This window comes from Pinus tabuliformis, chromosome 7, assembly GCF_031772625.1.
Source record: "Pinus tabuliformis cultivar Carrire ecotype Pingquan chromosome 7, CPIR1, whole genome shotgun sequence".
Lineage (NCBI taxonomy): Eukaryota > Viridiplantae > Streptophyta > Pinopsida > Pinales > Pinaceae > Pinus > Pinus tabuliformis.
This window is the reverse complement of record NC_142293.1, coordinates 2,042,595,281-2,042,601,280: the sequence shown is the minus strand read 5'-3', so window position 1 is coordinate 2,042,601,280 and position 6,000 is coordinate 2,042,595,281.

Genomic DNA, 6,000 nt, shown 5'->3' with positions numbered 1-6,000 from the left:
CCTCCTTGTTACTTGGTTCCAAAGCTTATAACCTTTTGAATCATCCTTTTACCCAATAAAGATGCACATTTTTAGATTTACTATGCAAGTTTGTTCTTTTCTCCTTTGGAACATGTACATATGCATCAAATCCAAATACCCTCAGACATGAAAGATAATATTTCTTACCAGTCCATACCTCTTGTGGAGTCTTATCTTCCAACCTTTATGCAGGAGATCCGTTGACCAGGTTTCATGCATTCTCCACTGCCTCTGCCTAGAATTCATGTCCTAACCCGACAACACTGAGCATGATTCTTGCCCTTTCCATCAACGTCTTTTTCATTATTTCTGCAAATCCATTTTTCTCAGGTGCGTTGGAGTATTCGTCTGTCGTGCTATACCACACTTCTTACAAAACTCTTCAAATTCCTTCTTAAAAAACTCCACACCGTTATCTGTCCTCATCACCTTTAACACATATTTCATTAAATTTGAAATTTTTTTATTACAATGATATCAATAGAATTGAGGTTTTTGGTTATTTTGAAATTCTAGATTCATCATTTAATTCCAAATTTAATGAAATATGTGTTCTTTATCTTCTTCTCTCTCTGTTTTTCCACCAAATCCTTAAATTCTTTAAACATGTCAAAGACTTCAGATTCCTTCTTAAGGAAATATATCGATGTATTCCTTGAGAAGTCATCTATAAATGATACATAGTACGCAGACTTACACAGTGATGGAACTGAGATAGGCCCAAACACATCACTATGCACAAGCTCTAATATTTGTTTCACCCTCTCACCACCAAAGGAAAAACTCACTCGATTTTGCTTCCCAAATACACAATTTTCATAGAAATCAAAATCCAGAGAGTTATTAGACATAACTTCTACCATACCTTTACCATGAAGTATTCGAAGGCCCTTCTCTTGAATATGTGCAAGCCTTTGATTCCATAGCATGGTCTTTTCTCCAGAGACGACTAGATTTTCTACTCCACTTTCAGGAACCACAAAACTGTTGCACCCATCAATAACAGTGCTATGATGCAGCTTGTACAGAGTTCCAATTTGAATCTCCCACATAAATAATAGTGCTCCCCCAACCATCTTGCAGGTATCTTTTTCGAACACTATTTTTACACCTGCATCATCCAACTTGCTTACATAAATCAGATTTCTGGCTAATGCGGGAATATGCAGAACACCTAGAAGTGTTCTAATCCTTCCACCTTTGCAACTTCAAGTTGAATTTTCGATGACCAATGATTCTAGTCATCTTTTCATCCCCTAATAAGGAATCACCGCCATCATATTTTTATTACTCGCAAAACCACTCTCTATGTGGAGTGAAGTGAAAGGATGCACCTGAGTCAATCAACCATGCCTCATGATCTACATGTGTACTTGAAGAGGAAGCTAGGTACACATCCCCACCTTCATCTGAGGTGGTTTTCACCTCTGTAAAACGATCATCATCAGATCCCTTTCCTTTCTCAGGAGCTTTAGATTTACAATCCCTTTTGTAGTGCCCTTCCTTTCCGCATTTCCAGCACACCTTTACAGGTTTTCCTAGAGATTTAGATCTCCCCCTAGATTTAGATCTCCCACTTGAGGAGTTATGTTTGTTTCTGTTCTGGGACAGTCGTCGTATAGACAACGCATCACCATTACAGCGTTCCATATTTTTATGTATCATCTCCTCTATTAGCAAGGATAAAACTATTTCACCAAACTGTAAGCAGTTGCAATGCTACCTATTGTAAGAACCATACTATCCAATGAATATGGTAGAGGACACAACAAACTGATGCGCTTATATCCATATGAAATTTTAATATCAACAGATAATAACATGCTTACCACAGTATTAAATGCGTTCAGATTCTCTATCACGGAGTCTCCATTTTTAATCCTTAGGTTATACAGTTTTTTCCATAGGAATGGTTTATTCATGAGAGACTTAGATTGAAAAAAATTCCCTAGCTTGTCCCACAAAGCCTTCGTTGTAGCTTCCCCTAATACATTTAGCAATACTGAATCTGAGACACAATCATATTGTGCTTTTTCCTTCCAATCCAACTTCTTCCATTCTTCATCGGACACTTCCATTGGTTTAGTACCTAGATCTACCCTAATCCACTAATCCTTATTCACTAAGAGATCCTCCATCTTGAGTTTTCACAACTCAAAACCCTCACCTTTAAATTTCTTGATCTCTATCTTTCCACTGCTTGCCATCTTCTTTCACCACAAGAATCGACCACGCAGATCTCGCACTGAACAAGTCCTACCAAAGTCCTAGGCAAAACCCCTCAGCAACAAAGGCATCCCCTTAAAGCCAAAACAACTCTTATACCAAATGTAGGTTTTAACACCATACAAAAATTACCGCATACAAATTCTAAAAATAGAAAATAAATAATGGCAATACCATAACAAATAAAAGAAATATACCTAGATATCTTCCCCTTGATCCAAAAACCAGGACTACCAGATTGATTTTTCATTATGCTCCTTTCAATTTTACGATACATATATATACATGTTGAAGAATCCATAAAACCCAATCCATTAACCCTGGATTAGAACATAATCGTAGTTCCCTTGATTGGATCTACAAAATACCATGGACCAAAAACCATCGCACCAAAAACCATGTGTGAAATCCATGCACAAAACCATAGGTAGGTCTGCCCACCTAATATAGTCATGGAAAGAATATAACAAAACCCAACAGGTTGGCTGGGGGGGAATCATCATGTGAACTGAGATTACATCCTATTAAATTGGAGTGCATAGAGGTTTGCAGTCTTCCATTCCATATTTCTTCAACATCTTCTTGAGGTACTTTGTCTATGAGAGGAAAATACCATCTTTTGCTTGTTGTACTCAAGAAAATATGTTAGTTCACCAAGCAAGGAAATTTCAAATTTTTGCTACATGACAGAAGCAAATTTTAGACTCATGGACTCTTCATTTCTTCCAAATATGTTGTCATCTATGTAAAAAACAACAATTAAAATTTTACCATCATCCATTTTTATATATAGGTTTCTATCTGCAGACCCCTTAGTGAAACCTTTTTGATGAGGATACCTATCAAGGCGATAATACCATGCACGAGGAACCTGTTTTAGCTCATATAATGCCTTCTTGAGTTTGAAAACAAGATTTTATAATTTCTTAGAATGACCCCTTTAGGATGTTAAATATAGACTTCGTCTTCTAGCTCTCCATTTAGAAATGAAAATTTAACATCCATTTGATAGACTTTGAAATTATGAAAGATTGAAAAAGGAAGAGACATTCTTACGACTTCAAGTCTAGCCATAGGTGCAAATGTTTCTTCAAAGCCTATTATGTATTGTTGCGCATATCCTTTGCATACAAGTCTTTCTTTGTTTCTAATTACCTCTCCGTTTTCATTTAATTAGTTTTTGAATACCCATTTTGTCCTAATAACATTTTTATCATGAGGTTTTGGTACTAATTCCCATGTATGGTTCTTCTCTATTTGGTCAAGTTCTTCATCCACAACCTTAACCTAACATTCATCTTTTCTAGCTTGATTTACATTTTGTGGTTTAATTGTGGATAGTAGGGCTATATAACTAGAAGTTCCAACAATAGTTCTGCTAGTTTGTACTCCAACTTCCTTATCACCTAGAATTTGAGATTCTAGATGATTTTTCTGAACATACCTTGATGGGGTCTTTTTTTATGCTTATGTATAGTCACTTCCTTATTTTAATGGTTCATTAATTCTTTCTTCAACATTCTTTTGACTTGTTATAGGAGTATCTTTGTCATCTGCCAGTGCTTCCTTTTTAGTACCTATGTATGCTTCATCAATCACAACATCAATGCATTCAACAATATTTTGAAGTATTCTATTGTAGCACTTATATCCTTTTCTTCTAGAGGAGTATCCAAGGAGAATTCCTTGATCATCTATATCTTCAAACTTTCCAAGTTCATAATCATTACTATTTATGTAACATTTACTTCCAAAAAATATAAAATGCTTAATAGTTGGAGGTTTACCAAACCATAGTTCATGAGGATTTTTGTCACTATTTACCCGAACATGAGCTTATTTGAGGATATTTACTATTGTATGTGTTTCTTCCCACCAGAATCTATGAGGTGCTCGAGAATAATCAAGCATGGAACGTGCCATTTGTTAGATTGTTTTGTTCATTCTTTCTGTCACTTCATTTTGTTTGTAGGTTTGAACCCCGTACAGAAATGACCAGCATACGAGTTCTAAAACACAGAAAATAAACAATGCGATAACATAACACATAAAACACATATACATAGAGATTTTTCCCTGGATCCCAAAACCAGGACTACCAGCTTGATTTTTCATTATTTTCATTTCAATGTTACAATACATATTTCTACATGCTGAAACATCCAATACCATAGACCGAAAACCATCGCGTCCAAAAACATGGACCAAAAACCATAGGTAGGTCCACCCAACCTAATATAGGGTCCAAAACCATGGACCAAAAACCATAGGTAGGTCTCCCCAACCTAGTCGTGGAAAGAATATAACAGAACCCAACATCCCCCTACTAGTTGTTTTCTTTCCACAGGGGGCCACAGGAGAGCTTAGTCATTTTTCCATCCCTGAAATGCCCATTGTTTCTCTACACCAGGAGAACTTCTCATATCTCATAGATTTTTTCAATGCATCTGTAGTATTCTTCAAAGTGTCCACCTTTACCAACAACACATTTTTGTCTTCTATCATATCCCCCACAAAGTGATTTTGAACATCAATGTGCTTTGTCTTTGAATGATAAGCAGGGTTCTTTGCCAAGAAAATTGCACTTTAGCTGTCACAGTCTATCCTTATAGCTCCGTGTATTAACCCCATACTTTAACACAATCTCTGCAACCAAACTGCTTCCTTGCTTGCATGAGTGGCTACCATGTATTCTTCCTCTGTAGTTGATAATGCCACTACACATTATTTCTTACTCATCCAATTGACTGCACCTCCAAATAGGTTAAGCACATACCCACTTGTAGATCTTTTCTGATCCAAATCTCCAGCCCAGTCTGCATCAAAAAAGACATGGATATCCACAAAGCTGTCCAATCCTGGTTTTCCTTGGTAGCACCAACCATAATCACTAGTGCCACACAAATACTTGAAAACTCGCTTCACTGTTGTCCAATGCTCCTTCCCTGGTTTTGTCATAAACCTTCTCAATACTCCCATTGCATGTGCAATGTTTGGTCTAGTACAAGCCATTGCATACACGAAGCTACCAGCTACACTTGCATATGGAACACAAAACATATCCTCTTCCTCTTCGTGTGTCTTGGGACACTGTTCAGCAGATAACTTTACACCTACAGGAATAGGAACCTTCACCGGTTTACTATCTTGCATATTAAACCTCTGCAGTATTGTCTCGACATACTTCCTCTAGTTTAACCAGAGCTTCCTCTTTGCCCGATCTCTTTTAATTTCCATGCCCAAAATATAGTTTGCAACGCCAAAATATTTCATGTCAAATTTGGAGGACAATTGGGTCTTAAAACCCTGGATAATTTCTTTGTCATTTCCAACCAGCAACATATCATCCACATACAAGACCAGATAAATAACACATCACCAATTAATTTAAAATACACACGGTGATCTTCTTTGCTTCTCGTGAAGCCAAGTCTCCATATAAATGTATCAAATTTATGATACCACATCCTTGGTGACTATTTTAACCCATACAGAGACTTCTTTAACTTGCATATCAGTTATTTCTTACCCTTCACCATAAAGCCTTTAGGTTGCTTCATGTAGATCTCCTATTCCAGATCCCCGTGAAGAAATGTTGTCTTCACATCCATCTGTTATACCTCAAAATCAAAAGTAGCAACAACAAATAAAAGTAATCTAATAAAAGTTACCTTGGCAACAGGAGAAAAAATATCACCAAAATCAATTCCCGACATGTGGGAATAACCTTTTGCTACCAACTGAGCATTGTAT